Consider the following 15394-nt stretch of genomic DNA (forward strand, 5'->3'; position numbering starts at 1 on the left):
TGCATTTCTTCTGCTATAACTGCAATGTGATACTTTCATCCTCTCACTTTCATTGCACTGTTTCCTTGAATTCTGTCAATTGGTGGTTTTGTGTCCAGCACAAGAGCAGTAAGTCTGTCAGCAGCTGAGTAGCTATGCAGCACTGTCTCCACCGTGCATGTTGAGAAAGCATCATAGCATGCTTTCTACTGTCTGCTGTCTACTTCTAAAAATGCTAAGGAAGACTGAAGCCAAGGCTGACATTCAGGGATGTGAAGAAAGTGTTTTTGTACTATGAGAGGAACATGATCCACAAGATGACTCTCTTTCTCTCTCTCTCCCTCTCTCTCTCTCTCTCCATACACTGAAAGAGCAATCACTCACAAATCCTAATCTTTGCAATTGGCTACAAAATAAAAAAATCAGACAATTCTCTGTTTGCCATAAAATAGTTCTGAACCATCTCCACATGATGCCATTTAGTATTAATTACGTTATATTCAAGAATCTACTTCTTTCAGTCCATAGACTGAACCTTCCTGTTGTTGTTACTTTTAGCTTCTTTCTAGGCATCTGTTGGGATTGTTGAAGTGCTCAAACAGCATGCAAAGTGAGGATAACATCTTCACACTCCTCACAAATGAATAGGGGGTGTGTATGTGTTAATGTGCACAGGGAAAGGGACGGGAAAAAGGACAAGAGGGTAGAGGTGAGAGAAAGGGAGTGAGATTATGAGGTTAGTTAGATCAACAACTAGTGACAAGCACTCTTGTGACACCTGTGACAAGCAAGATTGATCAGGTATTTCAGAGCTGAAAAATGCAAAGCATTTAGCATCCTCTGATCTTGCAGTTCAGTTGATGCTTTTCCAGGAGCTTTTCAAACTGATGACCTTTCTGAGTCTAATTAGATGTTAGGAATCAAAAAGAGGACATTGAAGAATTTTAATAAAAGGAATTGGATTGTTTCTTCATCTTCACAACCTGGGATTTATGAGGGAATTGCACTGGCTTTGTAGCAATGTAAAATAAATAGACATTAGATGATGACAGGGAAAATAGAATTGCTGCCAAACCTAAAAAGAGCTTGGCAAAAGAAGAAAGAACTACTACACAGTCAGTCATTCTTTACTGCACAAACCTTTTCATAAAGCACAGAAAAGAGATATATAGAAATAACGAGTGCTTGCTAAAAGATGAAAAGGACTTTCCTTAGCTGACATTTTTCACCAGCAAGGGCTAAGAGGTGTCTCAGTTGTTACAAAATCTTATTGTTCTCTTTAGCCATTCAGAAAACCGATTACAGCTCTTATGGAGCATTTGCAGCCTGAACTTTTAACATCAGAAATAAATAACTGAAACAAGAGGTCAGGAAAAGAACAAAGTTGTTACAAGCATAAATACATTAAAGAGTTATCAGTCAACCTCCATTCTCATATATTTCATTTTTAACTGTGCCTTTCTGAACTAGACAGAGTGATTTTTCATACAGTGAGCTTCTAGTAAAAATGTATTGCCATGTTTGATATAAAAAATATGCATATATAAAATACAAAAAGTAAAATAATAGAAAAATATATATTTATATATTGGGAGCTTCAATATTCAGATACTCGAAGAAATTGGAGGTGGAAGAAACGCTCTTCAAGGACTAGGATGTTACCAATCCTTCTGTTTTTCTTTTCGTCACCAGGTTGTGGCCTAGGAATGACTATGTATACTTAACTAACTAGAATAGAAACACTAGGCACACCTTCATCCTTCTAGATTCTTTTTTCTCCTGGCTTAAATCATAAGACAGTGGTAGTGAGTTTCCCCAGAGAGACAGTTGGAATTGTAGCTTCCCTTTCTAAGATGCCCAGGGACCAACAGCAGCTCTAAGGGTGTCACAAACTAGGTGTTATGATACATGGAATCGTAATGAATGTTTTGATGCTCCACGCTACTAGCACTTTCACTGTGATTTCTTGAGGCACATTGGAATAGGTCTTACAGAGAGGCGAGGTACCCACTTTTGCATTAGATAAGGATGATTTTAATTAAGGTGTTCTGACATTTAGAATCTGTTCCAGTCTTTAGTCAACTCCAACCAATATTTAAAAAGTAGTAAAAGACTCCAAGACTCCAAGACAAAATATCTAGAATTTTCATAGAAATTGCCTATTTCTTAAGGAGATAGCCAAGTCAGCACTACTCCTTACCTACTGAGAAAGAGGCAGGCATATCTCAGCTATTGGACTTTCTGGTCAGGGAAAGCCCTGTAGCTAATCACTGTGTATATATTTTAAGACTCATCACAGTGCAGTTATCTTATGGCCAAAGATGTGTGGAAGGAATTCAGAGCAGCGCTGGGGTCATTTAGAAAGGAGTTTATAGGGAAACTGCTTCATTAGGTCTTCTGCCAAAGAAACAAAGTATTTGCTCATAAGGAAAGCAGTTCCACGGAGAGGGATTTGGGAGTCCTTGTTGACAACAAGTTAACCCTGAGCCAGCAATGTGCCCTTGTGGCCAAAAAGGCCAATAGGATCCTGGCCTACATAAAGGAGGAATGTTGCCAGCAGGTCGATGGAGGGCATCCTGCCCGTCTACTCAGCTCCGGTGAGGCTGCACCTGGAGTACTGGGTGCAGTTCTGGGCTCCCCAGTGCAAGAAAGATGTGGAGCCTCTAGAGAGGGTGCAGCATAGAGAGGCAAAGATGATTAAGGGACTGGAGCATCTATCATACGAGGAAAGACTAAGTGAGCTGGGCCTGTTTAGCCTGGAAAAGAGAAGACTGAGAGGAAATCTGATCAATATGTATATGATCAATATGTACCTGAGAAGAGGATGTAGGGAGGATGGGACTAAACTCTTCTCAGTGGCGGCCAGTGATAGGACATGGGGTAATGGATACAAGTTTAAACACAGGAAGCTGCATCTCCATGCAAAGATGAACTTCTTTACTGTGAGGGTGACAGAGCACTGGAACAGGCTGCCCAGAGAGGTTGTAGAGTCTCCTTCTGTGGAGATCTTCAAAACCCGCCTGGATGTGACTGTGTGTCACGTGCTGTAGGTGTCCCTGCTTGAGCAAGGAGGTTGGACTCTCTAGAGGTCCTCTCTAGAGGTCCCTTCCAGCCTTAATCGTTCTGTGATTCTGTGAATAAGAGGCTTCATGAAAGGTGGTAAGTATAAGAAGCCTGTGGTTGGGATAAAGGCAGAGGAGGACAGGATAGAATAAAAGACTCTCTCTCTCAGATCTTTCATCAATTCAGGAGGTTCCTGGAACTGACAAAAGGATCAAGAATACTATCTGTTTAGATCTTTTTAGTCTCTGATACTTTTTTTTTCTCATTCAAAGTCTGTAAATTACAAATTGGCCTAAATCAATTTTTGTTAGAGAGGAGGCCAAGTCTGGTAGCCCAATAGAGGCGGTACCACCACACTCCATGCCTCTGGGTCTAATCAGTAGTGAGGCTGAACATGTATTCCAGTAGGCACCCATACCAGCACGCATATTAAAACACACACAACAAACACACATGCACATGCATGGCCAACCATGCTGATCATATAACTTAACAAGACTGGATACTTAACTATCTTGACTAAGTTAGGCCTGACCTCCTTTGGCTCCTTCTGCAGTGAATGAAGAAATCAGTATAAGTTCTAGGTGGATTCTGTCTCCCTGTCTCTCTCCCACTTTTTCTCGTCGGCAGAGAAAGTCCAAGGGTATCAATATCCACCACTAGCATTTAAGTTAACATTGGGTAACACTTGATTTCCTTAAAATCTGCTGAAGTCAGAATTTCCACTTGCAATGGAGTGTTTCCCTGTTCAAGAAAACTATTATTTCAGATGCTGAGGGTGGAATAATATCCCAATGAAACAAAAAAAAATGAAGTAAATACCAAGTAGTAAATTGTAATTACAGTGAAAGAATACGGCAGTACAAGGTGCAGGAACACAAACATCATATAAACTCTGTAGGTAAAATCTAGGCCTATGCAGGTCAATTAGATCTTGCCATTTGCAGCACTAGTTTCAGGATTTATCTGATATAAAAATGAGAAAGGTCTGAAAAGAAAATCAGTGAAAGAAAACTGCACATTTTTACATACTAAACAAACTCTCCTAAATTTCTGGAAACAAAAATTTTAGCCAGGATTCCCCCTCTTATTGTCCTTTCTTCAGAACTTCATGTTTTACTCCTCTGTTCAGATTTAAAAAAAAAAAAAAGGAATAAAAGGAAAAGGATACTCCTGAAAGAGGTAAACTGAAAGAGATAAAAGAGGTAAAAGTGCTTCTCACATAAAACAGAAGGATTATATATGGCATGGTTTCGGAAACAAGGACAAACGTCCAGAGTAGAGCCCAACAGCTGTTGATATAGAAGAGCTATTAAAGGCGATCTCCTGGTATTGCATTGCAAGCTGTCATTTTCAGTAGTACTGGAGGTATCTATTGATGTAATGGTCTCAGGAGACAGGAGAGCTTAAGTAGTTTTTTGAGACGTGAGGGTATTGACCTGACCTACTCACAGCAGTTGAATTGTTGGGGATGTTGATTCATGATTTTACAAAGGCCTCACTATTCTTATTCTCCAGAGTGATTATACACCTGACAAATGGTAAAAGCAACATTACTGGGCCTTGGAGAGTTATTTTACTTTTAATGCATGCCTTTATTAAGCCTGATAGCCTCTCTTATTGCTGTTTTGATAGCTGCCTGCTGTTTAAATGAAAGCACGACGTTTCCTGACAGCTCATGCACAGGTGGCCCAGGTCTCATTCTAAACAAGTTGGGGAGAAATCAATCTTTGTGAGAAGGGGTAGGAGAGAGGTGCCAGTCCATGTCATCCCAAGTTTCAACAGATACTTTCACCTGGTCACAGGGAGAAAAGCGCATGAGGAGAAGAAGCTGACAGACACCCATACATTGCTGCCTTACTTGGCCTGGAACCATTTCTGCTAAGCATCATGATACAGACAACATAAATTCAGTCCTTCCAAGGACAGGGCTATGGTAGCTTATACCTGCAGGGATTTAAATATTATATATATCAGTTTTTTGCAAACCACAGCCATATAGAATAGGCTGCAACTATCGGCAAAGCCAGTTACTCTTCCTGACTACATAAGTCTGGGCACTACACAAGGAAAGTCCATTTCATCAGTCCATGACATTGCAGAAATAATACTAACACTGACAAGAAGTGATTGGTGCTGAGGGACAAGTCCTGTATTGGCATGTACATTTTGCTACAATTTTAAGGAAGCGATAGCAATGAAACAGAGGAACTGCCTCTTGATTTTTTAAATATGCACTTATATGATTTTAAATGTTTGACTTCATTACTCTCTTCGTAAGTATCATAAAGCAAGCTTTGACCTTCTGAGAACTCTTTCAGGTTAGGTAGTCATTTCTAGGAGAGATGGATATTCATTTCTAGGATGAGACTGGCTGGAAAATTCAACAGGAACCACTTCCTTCTGAAGATATTCTGCTACACGAGTCTTACTACCATCACTTTTTCCTCCAGCAGTTGTGCTTTTCAAAGAATGAGCTCTCCTTTAGTAGGCAGTTAGCCCTAGCCAAATTTACATTTTGCAAAGTGCAGCCCAGTCAGAGAGGCCTGCTATACTCCCCTCTCTGAGAAAAGCTCACTATTTTATTGTTTTAGGAGATCGTCCTTTGGTGAATCACATTTCAGACTTACCAAGTTCTTTCTACTGGTAACTTAGCAAACTTGGACACCTATTTCTTCTACTCTGAATCTCAGAATAGTTGAGATCGAAAGGGATCTCTGGAAATGATCTGGTCCAAGAAGGGTAACCTAAAGCAGGTTGCCCAGGACCATGGCCAGATGACGTCTGAGTGTCTGCAAAGGATGGAGACTCCACAACTGCCCTGGGCAGCCTTTTTCTGTGCTCGATCACCCCACAGTGAAGAAGTGTTTAGTTATGTCTAGATGGACCTTCCTGTGTTTTGGTTTGTGCCCCTTGCCTCTTGATCTGCCACTGAGAGGAATCTTGCTATATAGTTTTTACAACCTCACTTCAGATATTTATAAACATTGATAAGTATCACTCTTTGTTATACTCTTAGTCATCTTTGTGATCCTTCACTGGACCCATTCCATCATGTCCTCGATTTTTTGTACCGGGGAGTCCAGAACTGGACACAGCTCTCCAGATATGGTTTTACCAGTGCTGACTAGAAATGATCACCTCCTTTAATCTGCTGGCAATGCTCTGCCTATTGCAGCACAGGACATTCTTGGCTTTTTTTTTTTTTTTTTTTTTTTTGCCACAAGGGCACATTGCTAGTTCATGTTCATGTTGGTGACCCCTGAGGGACACCAGTACTGGCTGGCCTCCAGCTTAACTTTGTGCTGCTGATCACAACCCTTTGGGTACAGTAATTCAAACAGTTTTTAGTCCATCTCACTGTCTGCTCACATAGTTTGTGATTCATCAGCTCATCTATGAAGATGTTATGGCAAACAGCATGAAAAACCTTAATAAAGTCAAAGTAAACAACAACCACTACTCTCCACTGCTCTCTCCTCCTCTACCCAGACAGTTATCTCAGCATGGAAGGTTGATTAAGAATGATTTCTCATTCGTAAACCCATACCGACTCACAACCACATTTCCATGCTTCCTCTGTGTGGAAACAGTATTGCAGATCAGTTGTTCCATCGTGCTTCAGGGATCAACATGAAGCTGACTGCCTATATTTGCTTAGATCCTCCTTCTTGACTTCCTGAAGGCATTGCTTTGACATTTCCTTTCTTCCAGTCCTTTGGAACCTCTCCTCATCACCATGACCTTTCAAAGATAAAACAAGGATGTTCTGACATTGACATTGGCCAGCTCTCTCAGAACTTGTGGATACATCCTGTCAGGACCCATGGACCAGCATGTACAGTTGATCTTGTGTTCCCTAACATGATCCTCCTCTACCAAGGGTACGTGAATCATGGTCCTGTTCCGGTTGTTAATTTTTAGCATAGCAAAATGTAAGAGGAGGACATCTAAGGGACTTTTTGGCTTCTAAGATCCAGTGAGTCAAGGACTGTGTGAGCTCCTAATTGGATTAGAGAGTATTAAAATGCACTCTTGATATTTGTATACTTAGGACTTCTGTAAGCTTGAGATATTGGTCCCATGAGAACTGTGGTGTCATTCCCCATAAATGCTATTGTTCTCTAGCATTTCTTGCCCTGTTAATTCCTTTTTCCTCAAAATGGTGGGAATGAACTGAGGGATTATAAATCTACAGGGAGGGAAGGAAGGTTCCTTCTTTCAAGCATTTCTTTTAGAATCTACTTAGTCCTGTTCCACCACAAACAGAACTCTGACTTTTCCCTTCCAAACTTTCTTTTTTAAAAAAACACAACTTTCCTAATTTTCTTACTTATGGCAGTACAGCAGCCCCTACACACCAATGTTCTCCAGAGTTCAAGGGTGATCAACTTTGATTACGGTTTGGGGTTACGTAGGTTAATTAGTTACTGTAACTTACTGTATTTTTGGCTGAATGAGAGAAAAAATTGCAAAAGCAACAGTAAAGAAAGTTGGTTCTTCCAGAAATTTTGGCAAGAAGAGAAGTAAAAGTTTGTCAGTAAACTTGAAGAGAGAGTTTGCTACTGGCCTTGTTAGAAGTCTGTGAATACATTTCATACTCTAGTTAAAATGATTTCAAACCTTACAAAACATATCTGAATTCATGCTTAATCCACTTAACTTGGATTTGCAGTTTTGGAACCAAGGTGATGTCTGCACTCTTTATATGGGAGTTGGTAAGATATTGCTGCTGTGTAACCCGCTCAATTGCTCCAAACTCCATTCATAAATGCACAATGACATGAATTGCCTGTACGCAAAAAACAAATGTCTCTCATTTCCCTTTCACACAAGGTGTCATGGCATATTTGTCCAAATTAATCAATCAGGTTGTCAATTCCTCTCCAGGAGATCACTCTTCACAATGCTCATGCTTGTACAAAAGTTAATCCTGCTGTGAAGCTCAGATGGTGTAGCAGCTGGAGATGCCTATTTGCTACCTATTCAAAAAATTAGCTTTCTTCTGTTTGATACTTCTTCCCTTACCATGAAACTTCTCAAGAGCTAACTTTCTCAAATACATCATCTGATTTCCCCTTTTCTTTTTAGGTGGGGTACATATTGTGGCCTTGTTCCTCTGAGAGAGAACTTTGCCTCTCTTTATATTGGACAACAGGAAGCTTACTGCAGCCTTGTTCTTGGCTGGACCCTGTAGACTCTTTTTCCCTTTTTCTCTTTTGTTGATGCCTCAGATATTCTTCTTCCATAAATTCAAACATATAGAAACTGAACTTTGGTAACTGTAGTTCACCATATAACCCCATTTATACTTAGCCTTGTTATCAATGCCTCTTTCTTCCCATTATTTTCATTACAAAAAGTTAATAGAATACGGTATGCCAGCACCTTTGAAAGCTGAACATTTTAGAAGCTGAAGAAAAGGTTTTTACTTTGTCTCTCCAAAATCACCATGAGTTTTGCTTTGTTTTCCTCAAAAAGATCATTTGCAAAGACTCTTTGTTCTTTTATAAGATATAGGAGTGCTTTGATCTGGATTACCGATAACTTTTCTCCAAACTGGTTAAGTTTCATCAACTTGGATCAGAGGATTATTTGGGCTGAGTTAGGATGTCTTCTTGGGAGTTTCCCTTTCAGCACTTGGCCTTCAGTAGGAGCTGCAGGTATCATCCCTAATGTATATTTTTAAAGCAGATTTTGAACCCAATTCTGATCTCTTTGGCTCTGAGCTAACTCAGGAGAGCAACAAGGAACAGTCAGTGCTTTATGGAGAAGCAAGAAAAGTGTGTTCAAAATTTGATTTTGCATCAGCCACAACATATTGAAAAATCACAGATTTTGCTGTGGAGTAGAAAAAAAAAAGTGGGAAAAGATTGTTTTAAAAGACCTTCAGTTTCAGAGGCCTTCAGGCCAGAGGAAGTTTACGGCAGAGTAGACAGAATCAACTTTATCAATGAATGTTGCAACATCTCAGCAGGGGATAACAACATTCCTATACACAAATGTTTTCCTATACCATTATTCTCTGCCTAATGGGAACTTCCTCCTCTTTGGTTACACCCATTGGTAGGCCGATGCATAACTGTGAGTGTAGTTGCAGTCATCTCTACTGTTTCATTGCTAGCATGGTACACTCTGCGGGAAAAGACATTGTAACTATAGCCTATTCTATATATATTTATATTTTTAGGTCATCCTGCGCCAACTAGCATTCCCAGGAGCTGCTTAAGGGACAGCACAAGGAAAGGACTGTTCCCAAAAATCAATGATAAGCTCATTAAATTGAGGAGAGGTAAAAAGAGTTTAGCCATATGGATGTAAGTTCTCACCCTCTTTGCCTGTGCTTTGTGGTAGATATTTCTAAAATGCACACATATGTTTCCCAAGTGTAACAGTCTAGATACTTTAAGGTAGGATAGCCGCATTGATCCATATCAACTGATAATGATCAACTAAGCCATTATCAGTTATTAAAAAAATGCTGCCTTCTTTAAATCAGGTCACTTTGTTATTAAAAAAAAAAAAAAAAAAGAACCTCTTTGGCTGCATATAAACCTCATTGCTAATAGCTAAGGTCTTTTTTAAACTATGCGGCTGTTTTGATTGTTGTTAGGCCTACATTTGGGGATTATCACTTTTATTTCTGATTAAAATATCTACATGGTAATGTAATTGAAGCAATAGTTCCAAAGTAAATGCATTGGTTGTGGTTTTCATTATCGGGATAATCTCCCTCTCTCCCTCACACCCAAAGCAGTGAAATCTTTCCCTCTCCAGCAGTATAAAACCGCATCAATGTGCACAGCAGATTTTAAACAGTTTACTGCTCACTACCCATTAAACTATTTTACAAACAACAATGAAACAGGAAATAACAAAGCACGCTCTTTGAATGAATACTTGAGCTAAAATGCTCAGATTTTTTCCCCAGTTTATAAACTGCTCCAGCTGTGTGCTCATGGTTTTATGACATTTTAAGAACAGTTCTCCTCAGCAAAAATAAAACCTTTGCAGCATATGGGGCCTTGTCATAGACCCATGGGTTGTACAGTGCAGGGGAGATGGTAGAAGTGCAGTGCATTGCCACTAGATGCCAAAAATCAAGGTAGCTCCCAGCAGTGGTTCCAGTGAAGCACTCCCAGCACAAGAGAAATATGGAACATTTATTTTCTTTCTGCTGTAAATAGAAGTAAATCAGAGGAGGGCCTGATGGTACTAATACTACACACATGAATATTGTGATGATATTCAGCACCTCTTGGATCTAGTCTAGTGGATTAGCACTGCCACCTTTTGGCTAGATACTAAAATCACCGTGTCAGGAGGAAGATTAACCTGTATTTCAGATTAGAGACACTGCTGGGATGTGTCTAGTATTGGGTGAGAACAGATGACTAGATGACTTCTGTGGGGAAAAAAAAAAAAAAAGGTCTGTTTGCCCCCTGTTTAGATTGCTTAATGCTACTTGAGAATGTGAACATCTATTAGTGCTTACTGGTTTGTTTTCTCCTTTGCCATGCCTAAGGCCGTGTCCTAACAAGAGAGCAAGAAAAACACTCTGAGAGTCATTGTATCACAGCAAGAGCAAGCACAAAACTCTGTTGATGTAAAGCAATCCCTACAGTCTTTTAGTGCTGGGCTTATCCCAAAGCAAAGACATTTGCAAAGAGATTTATTTTATTTTGTTATATTGTGATGGAGTTCTTCCAAAAGTATAAATTACATATCGGTACTGCACTGACACTAGGCAGGTAATGATAGTCTCGGAGGGGACTCAGCAACATCTTGCAAACATCTGTGGTCATTTGTATGAGAGCCAATTAACCTGTGGTGGTCTAGTAAATGAGGAGGGCCATCTCTTATGTTCTGAAAGTTAAAAAATCTGTTAAATAAAAGTGGTGAGCTTTCCAGATGCTGGCAGATAAAATCTTCAGCTTCTTTATGGAAAATGAAATCTGCATGATGCTCTGTGCTCTCCTGCAAGTCATCAGCTATCCAGCCACAGTTGGAAAAAGTAAGGACAGGGAGGACTGGTAAAACAAGAGCAGTGACACAAATGCAATTGAGGGATATGGCATCATTCTTTTCTCTACCATTGACTCAACAGACATCTTCTAGTCTGTTGTCTGTTTTTTCTGTTTGGTTGGTTTTTGTGTACATGATTGAGGCAACTCCACAAAAAAAAAAAAATCGATTCACCTTAGTAAGTAGTTTTGGGATGTACAGTCAAAAGGGTTGTATTTAGTGCCAAGGATTCTCTTCTATGCCCCATGTCTTGGTTGCCCAACACTTCCAGGTCCTTCCAAGTCCTTCTGCTAGTAGTCTCTTTGTTGGTTTGCACATGGCAAGGAAAGGCCATCTTTGGTTAGTTTATCTTGAGATTGAGAATTGATTAAATGTGGTCCAAATTCTATCTCTGGAATCCTTTGAGGGATAGTGGAGAATACGTGTGAATGTGAGCATGTGTCTGTGTGTGTTTGCAACCACACATATCTACATGATGAAGAACATGACTTTCCACTGACACCTGAAGTCGTGTAGGAGATATAATAACCATTTCATGGGATCTTTAAGCCACTCTTTAAAATATGCATTTTCTCTATACTCTGAAACCATTATTTCAAAACTTCTTCCAAGTTTATTAGAAGATCCCAACTGAAGTCCAGATTGAGGACAAGAGTTAACTATGATTTTTAAAGAAAGCTGTACTAAGTTTTGATCAGGTTGCCCCTCAGCTCAAATAAAGGTGACCCAAGTTGTGTTGCCCTGCTTAAGCTTATGTTAAACCCAGTTTGATTAAACTGGCTAGTTAAATCACAACCAATCCTCAAACAAATAGTTTAAAACTCTCCTGAGCATCTCTGCCTCCCACCAGTGTTTATCCTGCAGAGCAGTGCCTGTGGTATGGGGACAAGCAGATATCTTTCCTCTGTCCCCTCCAGTTTGTGCCTGGAAGGCCCAGGCACAAAAAAAAATCTCCCTCTCTTTCAAATCTGCCATAAGGATGCAATGATTTTCAATCACTCAGTACATCACCTTAAGCTTCTAAGTCATTCAAAGTGCTCTTGAAATCAGCTCATGAAGCTAATAAAATAATTACAATTGTTTTTTTAAAATAAGATGACCCATATTGCTGTTTAAATATGAACTAAACAGCAGAGATTTAAGCACTCCCTTTTTAAAATATTGGTTTTAGTTTTTCTGATAATTGGCAAAACTTTCAGGAGGGATTTTAGTTGTGCAGGAGGACTCCAAATGTTACTTGGCTCTTTCCCTCCCCATGGGTAACATTCTTATAAAAAGCTTATCCCTGTGACTGTAAACAGGAAAAAAAATGAGTGTGTTGGGAAATGCAATAATAGTTCGTCAGAAAAAAAGCAAGCAAACTGTATCCGGAAAGCACATACATATTCACCTTCCAAAACTGCAATGAAAATTAAACTTTTCAAGATGAGAAGCACTTACCAGAGTGGAAATGAAAATTAAAGTGCTGGATGTCCACAGCTTTATAGTTCATAATGAAATAGGAAAGTCTTTGAAAAACCTTGTTTCTCAGAAATAACCTCCTTATTTCTGAAATATGTTATGCTAGTATAACTTAATAGTACGTTTCTGTGTTTGTTTTGTATGTTTGTATAAATAAATTTGTCTTTATAAAATATTTCTACATCTCAGGCCAACTTACAGAATAATTACAGCACTGAAAACTAAACTTTTGCAAAAACTGTTTTGGTATATTGTTGAATCTTTTGGTTTTCTGTGTGCTGCTGAAAACATCTTCAGTCTGCATAGATGCAGAACATGTTTAAACAATTTTTTGTAATATAAATACTTTGCAGTAAAGAATGAGGCCATACTTTTGTGTTTATTGTGTCAGACACAGATCTTCACTATATCCTGCCAAGCTTTTGCAACTTTAAATATATATACATATATATGTTTTAATAGTATTAATTGCCTGATGAAACATTCTTCCACTTCCTATTTCCTCTTCTTAGGGGGCAGCTGTTTATAGCATCTACTCTGATGAGAGAGAACACACAGTTCGGACTTAGGGGCAAAATGTAAATCAAGGCAGCTATAAAAATAATTTATCTTTGTAAAGGTTTATCTAGTTTAATTGAGCTCTTAACAGTCACAGTAAAATGTGATGGTGATGTGATTGACATTGGACTGTATCTTTCTTTATGCAATGCTGAATGACTGTGTAGCTTGTTCTAGGGCAGATTAATCTCAGCTTCTGTTTCAACGCTTTTGAAATCTTCATATGGACAGAAAAAGAATGCTGAAAAATTGCAGTACTTGGGACTTTGCATCACAGTGATGCAAACAAAATTTTGGTCTTCTTATCTTCTACTATATATAGGGTTTTTTTATTCTTGTTTTAATAATAAACAATCTGTCAGTACTCTGCATGAAAAAAGCAGCAAGTGTGACAGGATTGCTAGCAAACATCAGAATAATTTTTTCATATCTGTATTTCTTTGACATACTGAATCTCTTAAAAGAAAACTGGATTATCTCAGACATTGCAGTTTTAAAAGCCTTTGCCTTCATAATTCATATCAAGGGTCACACCTCTAAAGTGAAGTGTTGCCAGTATATACTGGTACTCTTCTAGACTGAACACTCCAGTCATTTTGCTTCTTCCATTATGTAAAGGCAATTCCTCTATTTGCTTGCTGGCTCTGGATATTAAAAACATAATGTTTTTCATTTATACATCTGACTTTCCCCACTTCTAGGCTTTTGGGGCCTAGGCGTTCCTGCATTCCGGTCAGCCTGAGCAGGAGATGTGCAGTGGCCAGGCCTTGTGGTCAGGGGCCCCATCCCACTCTTGTACACATACTGGGAGGAACCTTGTTGCAGACCAGTGGATACAGAGATATCACATCAGCACCTTCTCTGTTGCTTGGGACCGCCAACCTAAAATGTCTGGTCTGTATGCGGAGAAGAAGAAAAACACACTGAAGGGATCATAGCATTTTACTTCACACTGCACTGTTAAGGTTCAGACATCACTGTGAGCTGCTTCTTATGCGCGTATAGCAGGTAGCACCATTTGTGCTGTACCAATAGCATTTATATAATATCTGGTAAAAACTTACAAATGCCTGTGAGTTAAGTGTTATTATTGCTACCCTCCAATTATAGGTGAGGGAATTCACACAGCAGTGCTAACAGAGCAAACCTGCTGCTCAGAGCCAAGCCATATGTGCCATTAATCTACTTATAATGCTCCACTGTTCGGGGACTGTAGGGAATGACCTTCCTAGACCCCCTGGTGATACTCACCCCGACTCACTATCAGTATGTATTGGAGCTTCTCCAGTCAGAGCAAGTTGCCCACTTTCTCCTTGCTCCATTCCCTGGGGCAAATAGCATTTTCCCTCCTTCTCCACTTGCTCAGTCTCTCTCTGCCTTAATCCCTGAAACATCTAAAGTAGTAGTGTTGTTCTACAACGTACTAAAAGCTTTGCCATTTCCCAGGTCATGCTGTCCAAGCCGTGATCAACACTCAAGGCAGAAATGGTAGAAGTGAAGAAAATCCTGTGTAAGCTTGTTTATTGCAAAAAGTATTTGGTGTGGGAATATAAAGAAAGACTTATTCTTCATTTTCCTTCACTTTAAGGACTAACTAATTGTCAGTAAATGTGAAGCAAAAAACTATTGCTGTTTTTGATACTTCCAGGATTCTTGCCAGGATACCCAGAACTAGGATATGTACCTCTTCTTGGCTGGCCCTATAAATGCAAGAAACCTAAGACATAGGATTGGGGTTCCTGAATCATCAGTTCCAAGGCCTTGCTGACACAGGCAACCGCACCATACATATATCTATAAATATACTGGAGAGATGTTGTTCAGTGGAACTGTTTGTAAAAGGCGTACACACAGCAAAAGAGAAATAAGGCAACTAGTGAAAACAGCGCTCAGAGGGAGTTCCTGGCTCTGACCCACTAGACACCAGACATATGGGGACATATCCACCAAACTAAAATAAGACTATTGCATTTCAAGTCAAAAACACAAAAGATGGCATATTTCCACCATTGCAGGCTCTTTGATATCTTTGCATTTCAATAAGGAATCTAAAAATCTAGGAAATAAATAACTGAGAGGAAAAAGTCCTAAAAAAGGGAAGGTTCAAAACATTCCCTTGGTATCTTGTCATATGCCATTGACAGAAATATACTTCTCCTTTTGAAGTATTCATGTGAGAGGAAAAAATAATTATGAGAAATTGTCCTACCTGCTCTATTGTAAGTATCAGAACAACACACCTTTATAGTACGGTGTAGCATTTGTATTATATTTATTTATTTTACAGATAATAAGGACAAAAAATTAT

Source organism: Tinamus guttatus, unplaced genomic scaffold, assembly GCF_059628265.1.
Source record: "Tinamus guttatus ecotype Peru unplaced genomic scaffold, ASM5962826v1 Tinamus_guttatus_pri_ptg000033l, whole genome shotgun sequence".
Classification (NCBI taxonomy): Eukaryota; Metazoa; Chordata; class Aves; order Tinamiformes; family Tinamidae; genus Tinamus; species Tinamus guttatus.